The sequence below is a fragment of the Balaenoptera ricei genome, chromosome 4 (genome assembly GCF_028023285.1).
Source record: "Balaenoptera ricei isolate mBalRic1 chromosome 4, mBalRic1.hap2, whole genome shotgun sequence".
In the NCBI taxonomy this organism is placed as follows: domain Eukaryota; kingdom Metazoa; phylum Chordata; class Mammalia; order Artiodactyla; family Balaenopteridae; genus Balaenoptera; species Balaenoptera ricei.
This window is the reverse complement of record NC_082642.1, coordinates 120,342,886-120,356,570: the sequence shown is the minus strand read 5'-3', so window position 1 is coordinate 120,356,570 and position 13,685 is coordinate 120,342,886.

Sequence of the window (13,685 nt, the reverse complement as noted above, 5' to 3'; positions counted from 1 at the left end):
CTCTCCAGTTTATCCCTTTCTAAACTCAGTCATGATAATAGAGAACACTGAATATTTTGCACTGGGTGTGATAATTTTAGTAGCAAAAATTGTCAATATTTTATACCATTCAGTGGTGTTTAAATAGTCTGACCAGAGCCATGTGGGGGTGAGATGTTTGTCAGGGAATGTCATAATCTTCCTTCCAAATGTAAACTCAGGAAAATTATTAAGGTAAGTGTAGAGGGTGTAGTGAAGATCAAGAATGGGATAAAGTATGAATTCATATGTATTGATTGACAGACACTAATCCAGGCATTGGGTCTGGAAAAAGAATAAGACTAATAAGGTCCATGATTTCCTGGAGCTTATATTCTAGAAAGCTAATAAGACATTAAGTAATTAAGCAATAACGAGGTAAATTCAGATATTTATATGTTAAAGTGTTAGCAAGAAAAATGAAAGAGTGATGTGATAGAGTTCTAGAAGACTCTGTGTGGTTAGGGAGTTTCTCTACAAGAGACAATAATGGAAAGGGACCTTAATGTCCAGAAGATGGCTTCCATGAAGGCATCAGAGGAGGAATATGCAGCCACATGAAATGGAACTGCAAATACAAAGGCAGAAATAAGCTTGGCATTTACAAAGCCCAGGGTATTTAAAAACTTGTATATTGAGAACACAAGCAGGGGTGGGGGACAAAGTTAAAAAGAATTGACATATATGCCAGAACAAGGGATTTAAATTTTATTTTGTGTAGAATAAGAAGCCGTTGGAGCACTTTATACAGGGGACTAGTATGATAGGACTTTCATTTGTAAATGATCCTTCTGGTTAACCAGTTTTATGAAAATCTCCTGGAGTTTGGGGATGGAAAATAAGAATGGTTTTTACAAATGAATCAAGTGAGTCTTATGATCAGAGACACTTGAGAAACTTTGTCTTAAGCGATGAGTGCCAACATTAGCGACCAGGGAGACAATGTTTTAGTAAGGTTTGAGTTTATCAGAACACGGAACCTCAGACAAATTTGTTCACTCTGAATCTGTTTATAAAAAAATCAAAGTATCCCATTTTATTGGTCCATGATCTCCTGGAACTTATATTCTAGAGAGGTAAGTCAGACGTTACACAATTAAACGAAAAGGAACCTTACTGCCCATCCCCAAGGGAGGGTGACACTAAACAGCAAATAAAAAACACCATGACTGGTCAACAGAGGAACTGCAGGAGAAAGGAAAATTTTTTCCTCCTTTTTGAGCAATGAGCCTAGCGTTTTTATTTTGTTCTGGGGCCCACAAATTATGTTGCTGACACTGTTTGCAGATTTTCCTCATCCGTAAAATCAGAATTAAAACTCTACCTCTTTAAGTTGTAAAAATTACGTAAAATGAAACATGTATAGTACTTGGCACAATGCCTAACAAATTTAGGTGAGAAGAGAGAAGACAGTTTCTCTCTACCCCCTTACCACCTCTACTTTTTGCCGTTGATTAAGAACATGGTTCCTAAGACAGTTAACTTCCAGGATCCTTGGCTTCCTCACCCATACAAAAGAAGATTGAGAGAGACACTGAGATCTCTCTCGTGTGTTCACAGCATTGTTTCTCTCTGCAAACCGAAGGGGTCCAGATACCAGCACATCACGGTAACATGCCACACACGGCAGGTCAGTAGCACCTCCTAGCTCTTTAGCTTCTCTTAATTACTGACCTACCAACATTGTATCCTACAAAAAGAAGCATTTGTTATAGGATTTCTTTCTTTCATTGTTTTGAACATCGGAATCATTGCCTTTTATTGATTAAAAATTTTTTTTTAATATTTAAGCAGCTGCATTCATTTCTAAGGTCTTTGATGTTTCAGTTATTGATAAAATATTAATGCATGTATGGCTGGTATTAAATGGTTCTTATCTTATTACAAGGACAGTTGTGCCTACTTTTTACTTTTTAAACTTGATTAAAATCTTTGCTACTCTGAAAACATATTACACTTTGCATAAGAACCAATATAGAACTACGTAATTTTCTGGAGCTCCTTCTAAAATATTAAGTGTTGGACTTTATAAAGTATGCAGTAGATAATCTCTGCTTTTGCAGGACCAAATTTAAAATTCTAAGTAACTTTTAAGATATACTACAATAGGCTTAAAAAGAAGGAAAATGATTTTTTTCTTGTTTTTCCTTCTCACTCTTCCATCCCCTCCAAAATGAGAAACTTCTGATCTAAATCTAATTGCAAAAATCACGTAATACACAGGAAAGAATCTGGTGACAAAATGAGAGAACGTTAGTACCCTGTGATAAGGAGTTGAAAAGATGCGAAAACATCCCTATTAAAAGGCAAGGGGATTGAATAGGAAATTAGAGAACAGGTTTTCAGAAAAAAAAAAAAAATCAGATTTATACAGTTAGGGCTTAAGAACTGGGGCTGTTGTCCAAGTATAGTGTAAGAAGAAAAGTAGTTTATCAAGTGATTACCTCATAGCTTTTTAGTAGTGTACAGATTAAACAAACATATTGCTTTAGTCATGGGTAGAGAAAATAAAATCAATTAATGAATGGGTTGAGAGAATAATTCATATAAATATTAATAATTATAAATATATTACATTTTATAGTTTATTTTTCACATTAGTTACCTAGTGTAACATAAAAGAAGAAGGTTTTACTTGGTAGAGCCTCAAATACATTAATACTCAGTCTGTGATCCTAAAGGCTGGGTTTTCCTAAAATCAGTTCTAAGAAAGAGCCCGTCAATTAATTGTTGTCTGTATCTCAGGAATAATGATTATGAATTATGTCCCTGTAGATATACAATATTTAGCAGGGCAAAAACTTATTTCAATTTGAGGATTTCCAAAGTTAGAATTCTGAGGCCAACTATGTGAGAGCCATCATGGCAAAACACGAGTCTTCAATAGTAGTGTATTGTAGGTATATCACATTCACAAAAAGACAATGATACAGCTACAAAATGACAAGGAAATCCATCATGAAGGTTTGAGCAGGGCTTTTTGTGAGAGGCTTTTTTATGTATTCCATGAAAGGAAATGTCATTTACTGGTTAACCTATCTGGTAGCTTTTTTCGAATTGATGAATAAATATGTTCATGCCTATAATTGAAAGTGACTCTTCTTGAGGAAAGCTGGTATAGTACACGAAGATATCCAAAAAGAATTTGAGTGGACTTAAATGCTTTGCATTTAAAAGGGTTGGTTTCTTATTATTTGATCCTTTGCATAATTATAATATGATGAAGATGGTGCTAATTATTATAATAATGCCCTTATTCAGTTCCATTTATCTGAAGAGATCAAAAGAAATTTAGACACTTTCAACAAAATAGTCTATTATGGTAAGCATCACAGGAAATACATTAATCCAAGGGACAGAAAGCAGAAAGAAAATGTACTCATGTCAAGAGGAAAGCAAGTTTATTTTCCTTAAAGTTTGTGCTTTAGTTTCCTGACACAGAGCTGAGAAGATCCCTGACAACCTGGGTAGGCCAGTGATGCATCAGCCATGAAGCCCTAAGGCTAAGAATTTGATTCTCTCAGACCCTTCCTTCCTTATTTTTACAACCTCACACAAAAAGGCAAAAGGTTGAAGCGCTGTCAGTGCATAAGACACTGACTTTGTTTTTATATGAACCCCAGTATCCAACTGTAAGAGGCAAATTCATACTAACCCATAACCTCTGAGAGTTGCCAGGAAAGTTGGAGAACATTATAAATAGGAAAACTGGAAAAATATTTACGGCAAATAGAATAATATCAGGATTTGGGGCTCTGTTAAGAACATTATGGACTTTTATTCTGATTATAGTAGCTGTTCAGAAACTACTAGAGAAATATTCAAATGCATGCTAGTTATTTGCTGAGTGAAAACTATGGACCACCCAACCTTTTTCTCACATCTAACAACAAAAACTGGCAGTTAATTTTAATGTGTTGATGTACGATTCATTTTGAACTAGAAAAAGAGATTCCAAAGTTGTTTTTATAGATATTGTCATTACCACAAAATGAAATCTTTCTCTAGATAAATTATTTTTACTAACTGTGCTAATTTCTTTTTTTTTTTTTTAATGAAAGCTTATTTATTTATTTATTTATTTATTTATTTATTTATGGCTGTGTTGGGTCTTAGTTTCTGTGCAAGGGCTTTCTCTAGTTGTGGCGAGCGGGGGCCACTCTTCATCGCGGTGCGCGGGCCTCTCACTGTCGCGGCCTCTCCTGTTGAGGAGCGCAAGCTCCAGACGCGCAGGCTCAGTAATTGCGGCTCACGGGCCTAGTTGCTCTGTGGCATGTGGGATCTTCCCAGACCAGGGCCCGAAGCCGTGTCGCCTGCATTGGCAGGCATGTTCTCAACCACTGCGCCACCAGGGAAGCCCCTGTGCTAATTTCTGACATTCGTTGTGTCATCCATAGTATCTCACCTATACTAGCCACTCAATAAATGCTTCTGGGGTTATAATTATGTGGTCTTATACTTGCAAAGATAGTTGATATACACCTGTATAATATATGGCCTATTTGATTCCAAAGGAGGAACAACATTGATGTTCTAACCTTTATTAGAGAGGCAGCGTTCTCCTTTTTCACAGTTCCAGGGTTCTACTGCATATTCTGCTCAAAAAGAGTCTAGGTTTCCTCAGAATATTATATAAAGATTCAACTATAAGTGTGAATACTAATGTCATTTTTAAAAGTATAAAATCATATTCCATTTGTATGTGAACACTGAAAGATGATTAGGAGCTCTCCTCCGGGGTTCACTTCAAGAAACCAGGTGCCTGAATTCTCAGAAATTGCTCCTTAAGGAGAGATCTGTCTCTGGAATGAGAACAAGGTTAGAGAATTGTATGAATTTTATGCCTTCCTCTTCTGATCAGGTGCCAAGACAGCCGCATAAAATACTGCTAAAAAGGAAGCATTAGGAAATGCTAACAATAAGGGGAATGAACTCAAAAGACAAAGAGTGAAGAGATTTCCATTAAGACGTCAAGTAATGAAAATATTAGCAGTGTTGTACAATTAAGTTTTACAGACTGCTCAAATTCTTTAAAACTATCTAAAGCTGAAGGTAATCAGTAACTTCCTTCTCTACAAAGGGAGTATTCCAAATGTTCTCGCTTGATATAATACAAATAATCATTTAAAATATTTTTTTAAAAATGTAACCATTATATACCTCACATCATAATATGTGCTATAGACAGGGGCTGTGAGGTTGTTGCAGGATAGAAAACTATACAAATAGTTAAGAAGTAGTTCCTATCCTTAAGACTTCATAGAATGTTTTTAGAGCTAACATGATTAACAAACGATAATAAGAGTAATCATAATGCCATATATTTCTAACTTGTCTTTGATTATTAACTATAACATAATTATGATATATTTATGATATGTTATGAATGTATCAAATTAAAACTTATAAAATGGAGTAAAAGGAGTTAGATGGTAAGCTGTAGTTCAACAACAGACCACAAGAGAAATTGAAATGGAGTAGTTTATTACTCACAGGTCCTGGGGGAAGTAGATAGCATGCCTTGAGGGTTCCACACAGGGAGGTTACGGAAGGATGCGGACAGAGAGAGGTATAGGACCTGGGTCTCATGCCTTTATTAGGGTCTGTGGGTGGAGAGCATTGGGGTTTCCCAGGTTTAGGCCAGATTGGTCATTTCAAACCTAAAGTGTGGGGTTTTGTTAAGCCCCACTGGGGTCTTATCTAAGAGGTATACAAGGGGAAGGCACTGGGAGGGCAGACTGCTGATCACAAGGGCTGTTGGGGAAGTCATATCAGAAACTTATATTTGCTTATGACTCTGTGTGCTGTTAATCACAGGAGGGACTAGTGTCAGTTCAAGGTCCCTGCAGGTCACTTGGCCAAAAACAAAACGGATGCTGAGGCAGCAATACCATGGGGTAGCACAGCTAAAATCTCGAAAAATTTACTGCAAACATATAAGAAAATATTTTTGAAATGCAGCGATGTTTTGTATTTTTTTAATGAACTTTCATTTTTAGGGACAAATAGAACTGTCGTTTCAAAGCAAGACTGCTTTCTTTAAGGTACCAGTTCTCACCTTGAGACCCTTAGTTACAGGTACTTTGAAATTAGTGATCTGATTACCAAGAAATGTTTAGCCCAAGAGAGATTACAGGAAACTAGGGTTAAAGTGGATGTATTAAAACATAGGTCAAGGACCAGGGTGTTCCTTTTCTAGGGGACAAAATAGCTGGCAATTTTAATCACTGGAGTTACCCAAGTTTACAACAAAAAGACAAGGCATTAGTGTTGAGTGTGCTGTGGATAAAGAACACAGACTCAAAAAATGTGAAGTATGACCTGATTACTTATGATCTGCAACCTGGAAGAAATGAAGGGAAATGACCACTGCCAGAAAATGGGAATCTACACAGATCAGTTCTTAACACATCTATTTTATAATTTCTTCTTTACACATAAGTAAAGTTGCAAGCCTACAACCCCCCTAAAAGAGGCACCAACTAAAAGACTTTAAGAACTCAAACAAAGCTGTTTTTCTTCTATATTCTCTACTATTCACAACACTTCTGCCACCAAATGTGTGGCATTCACCCCACATCAACCAATTCTCCAACACCAGCTGTGTGTCCTCCAATTCATTTCGATTCTGACACCACCTAGAGTTAGCCTCAGATCCCACAAGACAGCCCCCACTTTAGATGTCAATGGCAAGTATAGGCCTCCCATACTTCTATAGGTCAGGGGTTTACAAGATCTCCTCCTTAAGTTTGATAATTTCCTAGAATGGCTCACAGAACTCAGGGAAATACTTGTGTTTACCAGTTTATTATGTAATAAAATATATGATAAAGACACAGAGGGAAAGCCAGATGAAGAGATACACAAGGAAGGTATGAAGTGTCCTAACCACAAGAGCGTTTGTCCCTGTGGAGTTGAGGTGTGCCTGCCTCATGGCATGTGGATGTGTCACCAACCCAGAAGCTCTCTGAATCCTGGACTTTAGGGATTTTTATGGAAACTTCATCACATAGGTATGATTGATCTCACTCCGTTCTCCCCTCCCTGGAAGAAGGGGGAATGGGGCTGAAAGTTCCAAGCTTCTAAACATGGCTTGGTATTTCTGGTGACCAGCTCCCATTCAGGAGCCTGCCAAGAGTCTCCTCTTTAGAACAAAAGATGCTCCTATCACCCAGGGAATTTCAAAGGATTTAGGAATTCTGTGTAAGGTGCTCCTAGCATCTCTACCACTCAGGACATTTCAAGAGTTTTAGGAACTCTGTGTTAGGAACTAGGAGCAGTGACCTATGTGTAGATCTGTATCTGGAGAGATATATCTTATTATTTCACACCCTCTAATCCCATCTTTCCACAGATTGTTTTGGAATATACCCTATGAAGGAAGGCCTATGAACCTAGAAGTAAACAAACTTCAAAAGGGTGATACTCTATGCTTTAAAAACATATTTAAATATAAATTTTAAAAACCAAGTACGATACGTATTTGAATAGAGATTCATATACACTAAAATCATTACTGAAATACATTAATAAAAAAATACCATTAAAACAGTGAGTTTTACATTTCAGATGAGAGGGCAATATATTCTTAAAATTACAATAAAGTTTGATGAGTGTTTTGATAGAGGAAGTAAAAGGTATGTGCCAGGGGAACACATTACCAGGAGGTACATTACCAGAGATGGGGATATTTAAGCTAGAGTAGGAGTTAGCCAGGCAAAACGTAATGGGACAATCAGAGGGTTTCAGAGTGGATAGCTTATGCAACAACTGTGTAGAAAGATACAGACCAGCATACCACAAGGAGAATCTTTCAGTCAGGATGATCTTGCCTACCTCAGGTAGTTTTCTTCATCTGTGTGTTCCACGATATCTACATGGAATGATAGTGCCTATAACAGTTTCTTGCATTTCAAAAGGTATATGCCTTTTTACCTTAGATTAAGTACTTGGGAACTGGATTTCCCAAGTACTTAACAAGATCAACACTCAATAAATAATTTTACCCACTACTTATGCATAGGCATTCATTGTTTCCTGCATATGTATATGTTGAATTGTGTCTCTGAAATTCACATGTTAAAGTCCTAACCCCTAGAACTTCAGAATGTGACTATTTGGAGATAGGGTCTTAAGAGGTAATTATGTTAAAATGAGGTTATTTGGGGGACTCTAATCCAATATGACTGGTGTCCTATAAGAAGAGAAGATTAGGACACAGACAGGCACAGAGGAAAGGTGATGTGAGGACACAAGTAGAAGACGGCTATCTATAAGCCCAGGAGAGAGGGCTCAAAAGAAACTCACCATGTTGACATCTCAGTCTCTGACTTCTAGCCTGCAGAATTGTGAGAAAATAAATATTCTGTTCATTAAGTCCTTCACTCTGTGGTACTTTATTATGGCAGCCACAGCTAACTAATATATATATATATTACACATATACGTATATTTGTACATATCCCAATTGGATGATAGCATAGGTTAGCTATCATTAAAACAGTAATTCAAGCCAATAGGTGGTTGATTTTTGAACTGGGAAATGTGATAATGATGCAGTTCACCAAGCTCGACAAATTGCTGCAGAAAGAAACCACAGTTGTCACTTTCTTAACAAGAGTCCTATGGATGATTTTAATAAACCATTTCAACTACACTTATTAACACAAATTTACAGTGTTTGAGTGGTGACAGATCAGAGTTATGCTTTGGGAATGGACATGATATCAAGATTTCAGATGAGAAATAAGTACTTGAGTTATGATAGTGTCCACTGAAGAAAGGAAGAATAGGGTGAGAAAATTGTGTTATATTTTGGTATTGAATTTCATAAGTAGGACCAGGGAAAGGAATAACATGAAGATAGTTTCAAAATTTCAGGTTAAGAGACTAGTGTTACCATCAACTGAAATACAACACCAGAGAAACAGCAGAGTTGAAAGAGAAAAAGATTGAATCAATTTTAGACATTCCAAATTTTAAGTGTTAGTATATTATTAGGTGGAGATGGTCAGAAGATTATTGTAAATGCCACAGTGTGATTAAAATACTAGAAATTTGGAAAATAGATCAATGATTGAATAAATTCCTTTTAAAACAGAAAAAAATTGCATATACAGGAGACAATTAAAATTTGGGGATCTACTTTAAAAGTAACAGAGATTTGTAAAATATGCTAACATTTGCAAGTTTTAGCATGTTTATTAAAATCTATAACACCAAGAAGAGTTTTAGAATTGTTTAATCAAGAGAACCATTTGAAAATGCAAGGGGATAATTAGACTCCAACAATTTTTTTTTCTGTACAAAGCAAAATAATTTCATATACAAGAAATTAAATTGCTAGAAAGATGTAGGGGAAAAAAAACAAGAATAAATGAGGACTCTACCTGTAGACATCTTAGATGTGTGTTTCTCAAATTTTGGAATGCATAATCTTTTCCTAAATGTCTATAAAAATTCAGATTCCTGAGTCTGACTCCAGGCTATTGGATAAAAATTGTTTGGTTAGGACTTTCAAATCTGCAATTTTAACAAGAGTTTCTTGTGATTTTTTTTAATGGCCCAAAAAATTAAAAAGTGCAGGAGACTGTCTTAGAAAATGCAAGAAAAATGTATGTATAAAATTAAAGAGTTCATTATAGAACCATATCTAACAGAAAAAAAAGCAGGGGGGAGAACACTGGATAAATAATATTACAATTGCATCATAATTCAAAATGGAATAAAAGGATTACTTTGTGACAGGACAGAGGGAGTGGGACAGAAACTTACATATCTCAGGTTCATATAAAGTTTTACAAGATCCTGCACATTGGCCCAAACAAACATTGAGGACGTTTTTTTTTGGGTGTGATTTAATCAACTTTAAAGTTCAGAATAGTTTCAGATTTAATAAGATAGTTTGCATATACCCTGTTTAAGAAGATATTAGAGTTCGCATGTACCCACCCCGTTTCCTTTATTATTAACATCTTACATTACTATGGTATATTTGTCACAATTAACGAGCCAACAATGGTACATAACTATTAACAAAAGTTCATAATTTATGAAGATTTCCATAGTTTTTACCTAATTTCCTTTTTTTTTGTTTCAGGATTCCATACACAATACCACATCACATTTAATTACTATCTTAATGCTTTTGGGCTGCTATAACAAAATATGACTAACTGGGTAGATCATGAACAACAGAAATTTATTGCTTACAGTTCTAGAGGCTGGAAAGTCTAAGATCAAGGCATCAGTATGGTCACTTTCTGGTGAAGATCCTCTTCCTGGTTCGTAGCTGTTGCCTTCTCACCATCTTCCCACATGGTGGAAGCAGGTAGGGAGCTTCTTTTATAAAGCACTAATCCCATTCATGAGAGCTCCACCTCATCCTTTAAGCACCTCTGAAAGGTCCCACCTACTAATACCATCCACCTTTAGGGGTTAGGATTTCAAATTTGGTGAGGGGAGCAGGGACACAAACATTTGCTCACTTTTGATTACCTTGAAAATTTTGAAGAGTACTGAGTAGGCACTTTGTAGAATGTACCTCAATTGGAATTTTTCTAATGTTTTTCTCATGATTAAAATGAGGTCATAGTTTTTAGAAGAAAGACCACAGAGGTAAAATGCCATTTTCATCACATCACACCAAGAATACATACTATAAACATACTATTTTGATAGTAACCTTGATCACCTGGATGAGATAGTGTTTATCAGGTTTCTCTACTGAATGTTTTTTCTCTTTCTTCCACGTTGTGCTTGGAAGAAATTCACTGCACAGATCACACTTAAGGAGTGAGGAGTAATACTGCACCTCCTTGAAGCAAGTATCTATATAACTTATTTGGAATTCTTCTGTACTGGATATTTGTGTTTTCTCCCCTACTCATTTGCTTATTTGATCATTTATCTATATCAGTTTGGATTGATAGATATTAATTGTATAGTTTTAATTATAATCCATTTATATTGCTGCTAAAATTGTTCCAGCTTTTACCACAGGGAGCTCTTTCTTTGGCTTCTCTATTTGATGTATTCTTATTGTTATTATTGTCGTTATTGTTATTATTAAGTTCCTTAATATCTAGCACTGTAAGATTCTCTAGGTTTATCTTTTACGTACTCTTCTTCCTCAGCCCTAGAATCAGCCGTTTCTCCAAGGAGTCTTGGTTCCTTTCTTAGAGACTAGTATTAAAGAAATCAAGATTTATGAGCTAGGTGTACTCATTGATGCCAGAGTGTTATTGCTTCTTAACCCTGTCAGCAGAGAGAGCAAGGAAATACAGGTGTGTAGACTAACCTATGTGCATATACATATCTTAAGAATTATATATGTATCCATATTAAGGTAAACATGAGTTTATATTGATGTTTTCAACTTTATTTATGTATTCCATGGATTATTCTAGTTTTCTCTCTTTCCTTGTCTGTAACCATTCACTCTATGAGAAACCTGGCCACTGTCATTTGTCATATATTTACTTAATTGTTTAACACACATGTATAGCGTTAGAATTGTTAACCTCCTCTATGGGAAACAGCTTTATCAACTAGAGTACAGTGCTATACATATTTACTTTTGCCTGCAGTATTATAGTCTCCACTCTTTTCCAATGTTACTTAGGTCAGCTCCAACTCCCACCCCCCCAATACAATCAGTGAAGTTATTTAATACATTTTTTTGTACAGGCATACCTTGTTTTATTGTGCTTTGCTAATACTGTGTTTGTTACAAATTGAAGGTCTGTGGCAACCCTGTGTCAAGCAAGTCTCTTGGCACCATTTTTCCAATAGCTTTTGCTCACTTCATGTCTCTGTGTGACATTTGGGCAATTCTTGCAATATTTAAAAATTTTTCATTATTATTATTATATTTGTTACGGTGGTCTGTGATCAGTGATCTTTGATGTTACTATTCTAATTGTTTTGGCATTTTTAGCAATAAAATATTTTTAAATTAAGGTATAAACATTTTTTTAGACATAATGCTATTACACACTTAACAGACTGCAGTGTAGTGTAAACATAACTTTTATATGCACTGGGAGACCAGAAAATATGTGTGACTTGCACTGCTGAGATATTCACTTTACTGCAGTGATCTGGAATTGAACTTGCAGTATCTCTGAGGTACTGCCTGTACAGTTAGATTTCTCATCTCAATCTGCCATCCATCCTGGAGTCCCTCAACCTCCATATGATTTTTAAAACTTGCATACGTTAAGATTCAGTGTTTCTGCTATGAAGTTCTATTGCTTTTGACAAATGCATTGTGTCATCTATCCACCATTACTATCCACCATTACCATATTGTACAGAATAATCTCATTACCCTACAAATTTCCTGTACTATATCAATTCAGTTCTTCCCACACCCTAAACTGCTGAGAGTCACTGATCTTTTTAACCTCTGTTGAGTTTTGACTTTTCCAGAATGTCATATAATTGAAATCATGCAGCATGCAGTCTTTTCAGAGTAGCTTCCTTCACCTAGCAAGGTGCATTTAAGATTCATCCATATTTTTTTTTCCATGACTTCGATAGCTTATTCCTTTTATTACTGAATAACATTCCATTTTATGGATGTACTATATTTTATTTATCCATGCACTGCTTTATTTAAAAAAAAATTAATTTTTGGCTGCATTGGGTCTTCGTTGCTGCACAAGGGCTTTCTCTAGTTGCGGCGAGTGGGGTCTACTCTTCGTTGCGGTGTGTGAGCTTCTCATTGCGGTGGCTTCTCTTGTTGCAGAGCATGGGCTCGAGGCTCGTGGGCTTCAGTAGTTGTGGTACATGGGCTCAGTAGTTGTGGATTGTGGGCTCTAGAGCACAGGCTCAGTTGTTGTGGCGCACGGGTGTAGTTGCTCCACAGCATGTGGGATCTTCCCGGACCAGGGCTCGAACCCGAGTCCCCTGCATTGGCAGGTGGATTCTTAACCACTGCGCCACCAGGGAAGTCCCTATCCATGCACTGTTGAAGGACATCTTGGTTGCTTCCAGTTTGGGACTATTATGAATAAATCTTCTATATATTTCATGTTCCTATTTGTGTGTGTGTGTGTGTGTGTGTGTATGTGTGTGTGTGCAGGCACGCCCATGCTTAAGTTTTCAAATCAGGTGGGTAAATACCTAGTAGCACAATTGCTTTGTTGTATAGTAAGATGATGGTTAGTCTTGTAAGAAACTACTACACTGTTTTCCAAAGTGACTGTATCATTTTGCATTTCCACCAGCAATAAATGAGAGTTCCTTTTGCTCTGCACCCTCACCAGCAATTTGTATTGTCAGATTTTTTGGATTTTAAGTATTAGAATAGGTCTATAGTGTTATTGTTCTTTTAATTTGCCTTGTCCTAATGACAAATGATGTTGAGCTTCTTGTATGCTATTTGCCATCTATCTTCTATGGTAAAATATTTGTTCAGGACCATTTTTAATTTGTTTCCTTGATATTGAGTTTTACAGGTTGTCTATTCTAGATGCAAGTTCTTTTTCAGATTTTTTTTTTTTCAAAGTTTTCTCTTAGTCTGTGGCTTGTCTTTTCATTCTTTTAACAGCATCTCCGTCTGAACAGAAGTTTTTAATTTTAATAAAGGCCAACTTATCTGTTTTTTATTTCAAGGATCATTCCTTATGTATTATGTCTAAGAGCTAATCATTAAGCTCAGG